Here is a 10,646-nt window from a genome sequence, read left to right on the forward strand (position 1 = left end):
CACTAACCTCCCTCGTGCGTCGTCGCGACGTCTACGTAGTGGTCGGTAACGGTAAACGGTAACCAAACGACCGAAACCCCGTAACCGTTAACCGGTAAAGGGGGAAAAGGGTAAAGGTACGGTACCGGGTAGGGGTTAGGTACGGTAACCTCGTTCGGTCCCGCCGTCTCCTCGTCGCTTAGTTCGTCGAACGAACCAACCCAACCGACGCCAACAACGAACCGGGGGAACCCGGGGAACCGAACGTCGGTGGTAAGTCGTCGTAGGAAAAAGTAAAAGTACGTACTTCGTTCGTTTGTTGTTTCTTTTTTTTAAGTTTTTTTTAAAAAAAAAGGTCTATAGCAATGAGCACACCAAATTGTAAAACAATGTTCTTTGAATACTGCATCTACATTTCATAGAATCTTAGAATGGTTTGGTTGGAAGGACCCTTAAGATCATCTAGTTTCAACTGCTACAGGCAGGGACACCTCCCTCTACACCAGGTTGCTCAAATCCCTTTCCAGCTTGGCCTTGAATGCTTCCAGGGAGGAGGGCTCCACAATCTTGCTGGGCAACCTGTTCCAGTGTCTCACCATCCTCACAGTAAATAATTTCTTCCCAATATTTAGTTTAAATCTCCCCTATTCCAGTTTAAAATTGTTTCCCCTCATCCTGTCCTTACAAAAAGTCCCTCCCCAGCCTTCCTGTAGGTCCCCTTCAGGCACTGGGAAGCTGCTACAAGGTCCCCCTGGAGCCTACTCTCTAGAATGAAGAGCCTCAGGTCTCTCAGCTTTCCTTTAATATTCTCCCAGAAAAGCCATATGTTCAGACACCAGCTCAGGCTCTGGGTGCATTCTCTCACCAAGGGATGGCTCTGTTTTGAGATGTTATGGCTCCCACACCAAAGCCAGCAGCACAAATACGCATGTGAAGTTCAGCCTCCAGCACTAATCCTGAAGCCTTGTACAAATCCATCTCTGCTGCAAGTGCTGGGTTTGGTGAGGCAAAGATTTTTTGCTGTAGGAATGTAAGTTGTAAAGAGAGTTGGAAGGAAAAATAAGACTTCTAACATCTCAAAGCTGTAAACACTCTGAATAGGAAAGAGAGGAAAACAGTCTTTGGTTATAAAAGCAAACCTCTCACATTCCACACTTCCTACCTGGCTCTGCCTGGTAGCAGCTGCACACTTGAGGGTTTGCTCCAACCATGACATGCTTCTCAACCATTCTTTGCAGGCAGGGCCTGGTGTCTGTTTGCCAGGACTCCTCCAAGCAGCTCAGCACCTGCAAGCAGCAGCTCCACATTGCTACGTCCCAAAAAGCAGTAAACAAATTCCTAGTCCCTGATGAATGGTAGGAGATGCCCTGAAGACAGATGTTGGCACTTGCTTTCTGAATGGAAATATGATTGTCATTTTCATACCTACTGTGACAGAGCAGTAAAACAGACTTGAAAACAGAAGCCAAAGAAGAGCTCTTTTTCACCACATGGTTAGAACAACAATTAAAAGGCAAAGCAATCACAAGCAAGGAATAGCAAAAGCAAACAAGGCTGGGGATAGCAGCTAGGCAGCACTCAACGCAGCTCTGTTTGGCTATCAAACACAGATTTGTTCAGCTTCTTCCAAACGAAGAGGTTTTCAGAGAAACCACACAGATATAAGAACTGGGAAAAGTGCTTTATCCAGTCTGCCTCCCCACCACCTCTTCCACTCAGTCAACTTCAACTTTAGTCATCAGCGCCAAACACTCCAGTCACTGAAAATGCTACAAGAAGATGGTAATCAAGAGACTTCCAAACAGTTTCATGTCTAAAATAAACAACAGCTGGTCAGTTTATTCACAGAAGAACTAGGAGACATATACAGTGTGGCAAAGGATACTTGAAGCCCATTTGAAGAAGGGGATTTAGGACATCTTACAGCTCAGCAGAAAACATTTCAAGCCTTTAACCATATGGTAAGAACTGAATCAGTGGTATGACAACTCTAACTTCACTCCATATACTGCATCTCACATCTACAAACAGTATTTCCAATTACCGGCCCTTTTAAAACTTTCACAGGAGAGAGATACAAAGAAGCATAGGCTGCTAAGGTTAGTTGAGTCCCAACATCTTTGAGAAAAGAGAAAGATTTGTTACTCTCCTTAAGCAACGGAGATCTCTGTCCTTGAACCCAATTAAGGATTTTGTCAGCGTTCCTGTGATCCCAACACTATAGCTAACAGCTATCAGTGCCACTTTCTTGGCTCACTTACTGCAAGGTGAAATCTCATTCTTACATCAGCATTAAGTTTCAGTATTGCTGGCTTTCATGAAGCTGTACTCTGTTGGCTCAGCTGAATGATAAGTGGAGAACATCAGGAGGATGCACTCAGGCTACCTAGAGAGAAGAGCTTTCAGTGCCGTGAAACATGGTTCTGCAAATTAGTGAACATTATGTCGGTACCCATAACCATGCTGGATACCATTTAAGAGAAATAAAGAAAAAAAGCAATCTTGCCTCTTGGCATTTGTTGGAAGAAACATCTTCTGGAAGAAAAAGGATGCCCAATTACACAGACCTCTTAAGTGCCCACACACAAAGGCAGGAGACTCCTACATCTAGAAATGAAACTATTTGCAAGAACCATACAAATGCAAGCTGAGTGCCTGGACACGCTCGCCACAAGCCATGTGAATAGACAAAAGAAAAATGACAATTCCTGTCTTTAAGTATTTACCTTCTTATTTGAAAAGTACAGGTAAGCATAGGCATCTCACAAATATGTTAAATCTACCATCATCTCTTCATTCAGGAAATAATACAGCTGAGAGGCAGAAAGTTCCACTCAAAAATGAATCACTCAGTAAGTGTAAGCTTACTGAGCCCAGCTTACATCTTGACCCAAGTTATTTCAAAAAGTTTCTCAGAGAGATCAAACAACAAGCTCAAAAGATGGTGTATTTTTCGTACAGATACAACATTTTCCACTGATCTACATCCTTCTTAGCACCACAGCAGCTAGTTTTTTATTAATTAAAATAGACTTACACGAGCCTTTCAACACTCAATTAAAGTAAACAACTGAAATAAATCTTTATTCTTGTCTTTACTATTGTTTAACCTGGTAGATGGCTCAGCATCTCAGCATCGTATAGTTTTTCGCTCACACTCACCTCTTCCCAGTGGATGGTGGAGAGAATTAAAAAAAAAACAAACAGAAAAACAACAAAGTAGAACTCATGAGTTGAGATTAAATTACTTACTAAGGCAGAGAAAAGGAAAATAGTTTAGACTAGGCACATATATACACATATATAGAGAAATGAACATCAGAAGTGATGTACAAGTAACTGTTTGCCACCCGCCAACTGACGCCCAGCTAGCCCCCAAGCAGCAAGAGAGCAAGATTAACTCCCACCCTCCTCAAAACTCCTTCCACATGATGTCATATGGTAGAGCCATATCAAATGGCCTTGGCTCTGTACAGCACTGCTTAGCAGGCAACTAATCAACACTGCTTTTCTCCTAGAACTGAAACACAGCATCATACCAGGCAATCTGAAGAAAACAATTCTGTCCCAGCTGAAAAGAAGACAACTATTCATACATTCACTCCCCTTCTTGAACACAAGCAAAAACAAGGACATACCAGCTGCTAAGCCAATGCAGCTGGCTGGGATTTTTTGCATTAACTTCTATAATTTGTCCATTGGGCATTTTATACATCATTTTCTCCTTAAAGTAGGAATAAAGAAGGAACTCTTCCCACTTTAAATTCTCATCACCGGTTTCCGAAGAGATAGGTTACAGAGCCTGTCTTCAGTTCGATGCAAACTGTGAACAGCTACCTGGGCTTTGGTCCCCATGCTTTCTCCTATTGTTCCCAGGAAAGAGATGCCTTCACGGCAGATTTTGTTCCTGACCCCATAAAACTATAGCATTAGCCTAGGATTCATGATGTGACATGTTTTGATATACCGACTGTCCAAGAACAAGTATCAGTTTGCACCCAAAAGTTTAGTGCAACTATAGAAGTGCAACTATTAAACAGGAATAGCATCCACAAGCAGAAAAGGAAAAAAAAATTAAGGATGCTTTTCTGTAAATATCCAGTAATATCCAAGCTGTCAACTAGGACTGCTTTAACTGCAGTCATCAAATAGGAGTGAACATTCAAAAGTACTGAACTGTTCAGGAACAAATACAAATGTCAATTATTTTTTCAAGCATTCTGTCACCAAAAATTGTTTTGTATACTCATAGTAAGGAACTTTCCTATTTCCATGGGATCACAACATCTCATTTCTGAGAACAGCTACTTCAGAAGAAAATGTGACTGAAGACAAGAGTTATTCACGTTAGCAAAACATCTTCAACAGCTTTAATCTCACCTTTTTTTCTGATTTCACCATAGCTGATGTTTAAACATTGACTTTTTCATTTTGCTGTTTTAGGCACTAGCCAAATTGAAATAGTACAACAATACAACCTTGAGAATAAGCAGCAACTTTGGAAATACAAGGGAATTAAAAAAAAATTTTGAAAATAATTTACCTCTTCTTTACCAGTGCTTTAGAGAAAAGAGCTACAAAAAATAAATTAGCCTACTAATTAGTCTACTACAGTCCGTGGGTGACAACACAGGCTAGAGGACCCATAGGGAGAGGACAATCCACTTGTCCCATCCAGTTCTGGTGCTGGAGATCTTCCATCAGGACACCAATGTTCCTGCACCTATCAAGAAAGCTGCTGAAGTGGCTGTCCCTCAAAACATCCCAAAACAGACACCTAGAAAACTTTCAGAATATGTTTAGTGTATCTTTAACACACAGTAAAGGAGTGCAAATCATTCTTTGAACAACAGCTGTCTTCAGAACAAGCCAGCCTCATTACTTTCATTCTTACTTCCTCTCTAAGAGATGATTAATGTGAGCCACATGGATGTCTTACACCCTAATATTAGGCTTCATAAAAATGGCTCAAAAATGCAAGTTCAGTAATGGAATGCAAAATATTTAACACACAGCATTCAGAAGCAGCAGGTTACATCCTGCACTTAGAATATATGATTCTATCCTCTATCCTCTGTCTCAAGGGAGCAAAAAGCCAACCACAGGGAGTCAGTCCCTGCAGAAGCTAAATAAAGTTTATTACCACAATATTTTCTATTCATAAAGGTGCATTTGTCCTTTTCATTGTGTTCCTGGGGCATCGGGACTACTGGAGCAACATCTCAGTTACAGGCTTCCACTTTCAAATGTAGACTGCAATGGCAGCTCCTGGTGAAGCCAAGACAGCCCCTGACTCGCAGGGATCAGACAGATGGAGTGTGTCAACTGCCAGCACCTAGCATGAGGCACAATTGGCTGGGAGCTCCTGGGATGTTTCCATAGCTTCAGGAACAAACACTATTTTGTGCCTGATTTAAAAGCAGAGCACTTTGTACAGGGTTCTCCACCTACAACAGAGAAGATCAAAAAACCCCACCTAGTGACAAGATCCAAAGGGTATGAATGTATCTCCCCCTCAAACAACTGCAGGAAAGACATCTTACCTAGCCCAACCCAAGAACTTAAATCATTTTATCAGTGAGAAGATTAGAAGGCAATTTGATTGAAGTTTACAATGTGCATGTGCATAAAGCAGCAGAAGAGTATGCTGCAGCTTCAGTAAAAGGAATATATCAAGATATATTTAGAGGCTGGAAATAGAGTTTACCACAGATGTTGTATCTGTACATTCAGAACGTATCCTCTAATATGAACAGTGATGCAGCACAAAAACTGCATCCACTGAGCACACAAGCACACAAGCAAGGAAGCACGAGCTAAGTGCATGAAAGAAAAAATCTGGATTGCAGTCATATCCAGAAAGCCCAAGCACCCTACAGCAGTAGTCAGCATTCTGCTGTCACAGCAAACTGCTCAGGCAGGCAGACAGAGAGGACAAGACTGACTCAAACTGCCTTTTAAAAGGTAGTTTATTGTATTACTCAATATTAAATACCTTTAAATACTTTAAATGCAACCAACATCCACAATTCACCGCTTTTGTTGATTCGTGACTTCATATCTTTTCTACTCTTGTTTTACATACAAAAGGAAAAAATATAATCTACAAACTCCTTTTTCTCTTTAATCCAGCAGTAGATAGTAAATAATTAACACTAATTTTCTGATGTCTTTTCATTTTGTACACAGATAAAATTTGATAAATAATTGTCCCGCTCCATTGCTTTTCTTTGGGGCATTTTCTCCACGCTTAGAAGAAAGGTTTACCAGCTTTACCTGGAAATGAGTTGAATAGGAAGTACAGAAAGAAAACCTGCATAATCATAATCTATTAAAATAAATTACTATTATCTCCTCAGAAAAAAACAAAAAAAAAAGTTGTGCATTATCAGTTTACTGGGTACTTGGGGTGTATCAGTAGAGCATTAGTTAGAAGAAGTAACACTGAGCTACTGGATTTTCACATGGCCTTTGCCAGCATCCCACTCTCAAGAGATGACACATCTTTCAAAATGGTCACTGTTATCAGCCAGCTGTGGAAGTAACAGAGTTGAAATTAATAACTTGCATCGATAAAAATAAATCAATATGGTATCTGATAGAACTCCATTATCATTAACTAGTTCTGCAGTCAAGAGGCTGACTTCCGGAATGAAAGAGCTAGAAAGTGAGGACAGAGTTGTGATAACGCGGATTTTCTGTCTGAAGAAAACTTATTAATGCAGTTCCTCAGAGCAGAGATTTTCCAAATCCAACTGCAGAAGGTCCTGAGCAGCTTAATCCAACTTTGATGTTATTTCTGCTTTGAGCAGAAGGTTGAATGAGAGATCACCAAAGGTTTTGCACAAAGCTGTTTCCTGTTGTTGCACTGGAACATATACGACCAGACCTTTGTCATGAGCTGGTGGCTCAGAACCAGAGTGGACTGGAAAGAGCATTAGCATACCAATCAGCTGTCTTACTAGTGTGCAGATCATCTTACAGACACAGCAAGGAAGCAGTAGTACTGGATACAGTGCTAACAGGAACTTAGTGCATAAGGCATAGCAAAGTCTTACATAGGATTCTGCACATCTTTCCACCTCAATCAAATTGGTATCATTTCAAAGGACAATGCAAATATGGAACAAATATGCAAATAGGATGATATGCAGTGTAGGGAGTTTCAGGAAAGTATCCCAAGAGCTGGACGGTCTAAGAGAACAAACGGCCATGCCAGATACAGATGGGAAGGAAAAACAAGTGATTATCTGACTTGAAGCAGAGCTATACAGAACTAAACAAGGCTTTTTGTACAAATGCAAGCAATAAGCAATGCTTTTCAGGCAGAAGTGATAAGGGCAGAGGATGATGACACAGCAAGGATTACACTGGATGAGATAGGAGCTCCTTTATCTTCCCACAGCCTTCTGGAAAGCATTTCCAAGCAGTACGAAAGGAAGAGAAGCATCAGCATCCCACATGTAGCATGAGAGGCAGCAGATGGGTGGCTGCTGCACTAAGCCACCAAGCCAGCTTGGAGAAATTTAGCCAGCCTGCTCTGTGCACCAGTGTGAACCAGAGAAAGAAGCTGAGAGCAGCGAGAGCACAGAGAGGCATTTCCCACAACTCTGTTGAAAACTAGAGAGTTGTCTCTCTCTCTCCTTCCATCCCTGATTGCATGTCCACATCACTCTGTCCAAAGCCAAAGCACTGCAGTGCTGTGTAGACCGCCTGCAGTGGGTAATGGTGCCTAAACCATCCTCCCCACCTAACAGGGCACATATACTTATGAATGACTACAGTCTCCCTCCTCTGCCTCTGCCACTTTCCAGACATACATGAATACATACCAGATTTAACCCAAGAATTAGAGAACAGCAAATGGTTTACAGAGTCAAGCACAGCTTCCTGTACAGATACTATACAGACGTTACATCTGCTCCTAAAACACTGGGGAAATTCCCCACTGTCATTGCTCACAGGTGAGCAAATAACATATAAAATTTGATTCAAGTTCACAACAGAACCATAGAGTGGAAAACAGAGCAAGTTAACACAACCAAGACTAACAATGAAACAAGGAGTACAGCAATTCATATTCAAAAACTGTGCTTATCAAGTAGGACTTAAGATTATGCACATACCTTGGAGACATATCACCGAATCTAAATTATTTTTCTGACTAATTTTTATTCTAATACTGAGCTTAAAAACTTAAAAAGTGGAAGAAATACTGCGTGAGATGACCCATTCCTGGCCTCCTCCTCTTACTGCTATTCACACTCCTGGAAAGGCTGAACAGACCAAGTTTTCTATCCCAAGCAAGGACTCCCAACATCTGACCTCAGGATACAATGTACCAAAGTGGAGTGATCCAGGAGGGAAAGTTGCAACTAAGTCAGTGCCACAAAAGTTGATGCTTGAGGATGATCTCAAACTCAGCAGTGATGAAGATGACAATGAACAGGCTGCTGAAAAGACAAAATTGAGAAACATTCCCTGTGTGATTTCATACATATGCACGTACTGCATGCACTTTCTCTGAAGTAGGAAGGAAACCATTCACTAAGAAATTTAGGCAGCTACCTGCTCTCTGAGCGACAACCAGAACAATGTGAACACCAGTGAACCAAGAAACCAAGACTTCAGCTCTGAGGAAAAAAAGCTCAGCTAAGGACGCCATCAGACTCATAATACAGGTCCAGAAGTCATCTGTTCAAAACTACCCACCCCACACATATCAAAGTAGTATTCACTACCAACATAGCCAGAAGGCCGAGAAACATGGACCTGCTGGAGTGCGTCCAGAGAAGGACCAGAAAAATGATCCACAGAACAGAACAAAGACAAACTGAGAGAGCTGGGGCTCTTCAGCCTGGAGAAGAGAAGGTTATGAGATGACCTGATGGTGTCCTGTAGTATCTAAAGGAAAAAAGGAACAGACTCTTTAGCAGGGTCTGTGGTGACAGAACAAGGGAAAATAGCTTCAAGCTTAAAAAGGGTAGATTTAGGTTATATGTAAGGAAAAAGCCTTTTAGGGGGTGGTGAGGCACTGGAACAGGTTATCTGGTGATGTAATGATATGACCTTTATTGAACCAGAAGACTACCATCCTTCTACCATGATTCAGGCTGGGTCCCAGGATGCTGCGGGAAGGAAACTAAAGAATGTTAAAAGCAACTTTGCATCCCTTGGAAAGACGTTGAAGGGATCAGCATTGCAGGTACTGTTCTCCTCTGTCCTCCCAATGGGAAGCTGGGACCCAGAAAGGAGGAGATGTCAGGTAAATGACTGGCTGAAGGAGTGGTGTCTTGATCAAGGCTTTGGGTATTTTGATTTTGGACAGGCCTTTGAGAAACAGGGTATATGGGCTTCTGATGGACTACAACTGAGCAAGGGGGCACAGATGTTCTGGAGAACAAACTCTTCATTGCCAGGGCTTTAAACTAGGTTCAGTGGGGGAAGGAAGAGGAGTTAGATGTGACAGAGAAGGGCTGGGGGATGTTGTCACTGTTGGTAATTGCAGGGAAAAACCTCTTCAGTTGTCCCATAGGATTGTGTGAGGACTCCTTAGAGAAGGTCATGTTGCCGATACCCCGTCCAAAATCTTGCGTTCCCTTAGGGGTAACTGCACCTGCTGCTTCCCTACGGTGCCTGTATTCCAAGGCACACAGCATGGGAAATAAACAGGATGAGCTAGAGATCTATGTATGGTCATAGAGGCATAATCCCACTGCAATCATGGAGTCGCTGTGGGACAGCCTGCACGACTACAATGCTGTCATGGAGGGCTATATCCTTTTTAAGAAAGACAGGCAATGTGGAAGAGTTGCCATTTATGTGAGGGAACAACTAGAATGCATTAAGCCCCACTTGGAAGACCGTGAAGAATGTGCGGAGAGCTTGTGGGTAAAAATTAAGGCGTGGGGTGGTATGAGTGACACTGTTGTGGGATATACTTCAGGTCACCAGACCAGGAGGATGAAGTTGGTGAAGCCTACTACAAGAAGCTGGAAATAGCCTCGCAATCCCAAGCGGGGCTGCATTCCCGCTCTCGGCCACAAAACCAGGTGGAGGTTTAAAGACTCAAGTGGCCTTCGGCACATCCCAGGAAGGGCTCGTTCTTGCAATGCACTGAAGATAGTTTCCTACTCAGGAGAAGCCAACAAGGTGGGGGTGCTTCTGGACCTCATTTTTACCAACAGGGATGGGCTTGTTAAGGATGTGAAGGTTGGGGGCAGCTTGGGATGCAATGATCGTGAGTAGTAGAGTTCAAGATCTTGAGGGGGAGCAGAATTGCTACCGTGGACTATCAGAGAGCCAACTTTGACCTTTTCCAGGACCAACTGGGAGGTGTTTCATGGGCTAGAGTGCTAGAAGATAAGGGAGCCAGTGAGAGCTGGGCAACATTTAAACTGCACTTCTTCCAAGCTCAGGATTAGTGGAGCCCTAAGAGTAGGAATTTGGGGAAGAGAGGAGACCTGTGTGGATGAACAAGGATCTCATAGATAAGATCAAAGGGAAGAAGGTCAATGAAATGGAGGAAGAGGGCCTGTTCTCTTGAGGAGTATAGGAGTGTTGTCATGGCCTGCAGGGCTGCATCGAGGAAGACTAAAGCCCCCCTGGAGCTAGCAAAGGAGATAAAGGGTAATAAGGCTTTTTTGTTTTGTTTTGTTTTTGTGGGT

At 42.5% G+C, this 10,646-nt stretch overlaps 1 protein-coding gene across 4 annotated transcripts in view; it reads right to left on the reverse strand.

Moving 5' to 3' along the window:
* Positions 1-10,646, reverse strand: part of ADARB1 (adenosine deaminase RNA specific B1) — a 67,750-nt gene that overhangs the window by 49,341 nt on the left and 7,763 nt on the right. The window contains exon 1 of one of the 4 annotated variants that reach the window (XM_010713126.3): positions 1,142-1,160. The exons of the other annotated variants lie outside the window; for them this stretch is intronic. The gene's annotated coding sequence lies outside the window, so the exon portion shown is untranslated. Of the gene's footprint in view, positions 1-1,141; positions 1,161-10,646 lie in introns of those variants that run through there. 4 annotated transcript variants of the gene reach the window in all.

Source organism: Meleagris gallopavo, chromosome 7 (assembly GCF_000146605.3).
Source record: "Meleagris gallopavo isolate NT-WF06-2002-E0010 breed Aviagen turkey brand Nicholas breeding stock chromosome 7, Turkey_5.1, whole genome shotgun sequence".
In the NCBI taxonomy this organism is placed as follows: domain Eukaryota; kingdom Metazoa; phylum Chordata; class Aves; order Galliformes; family Phasianidae; genus Meleagris; species Meleagris gallopavo.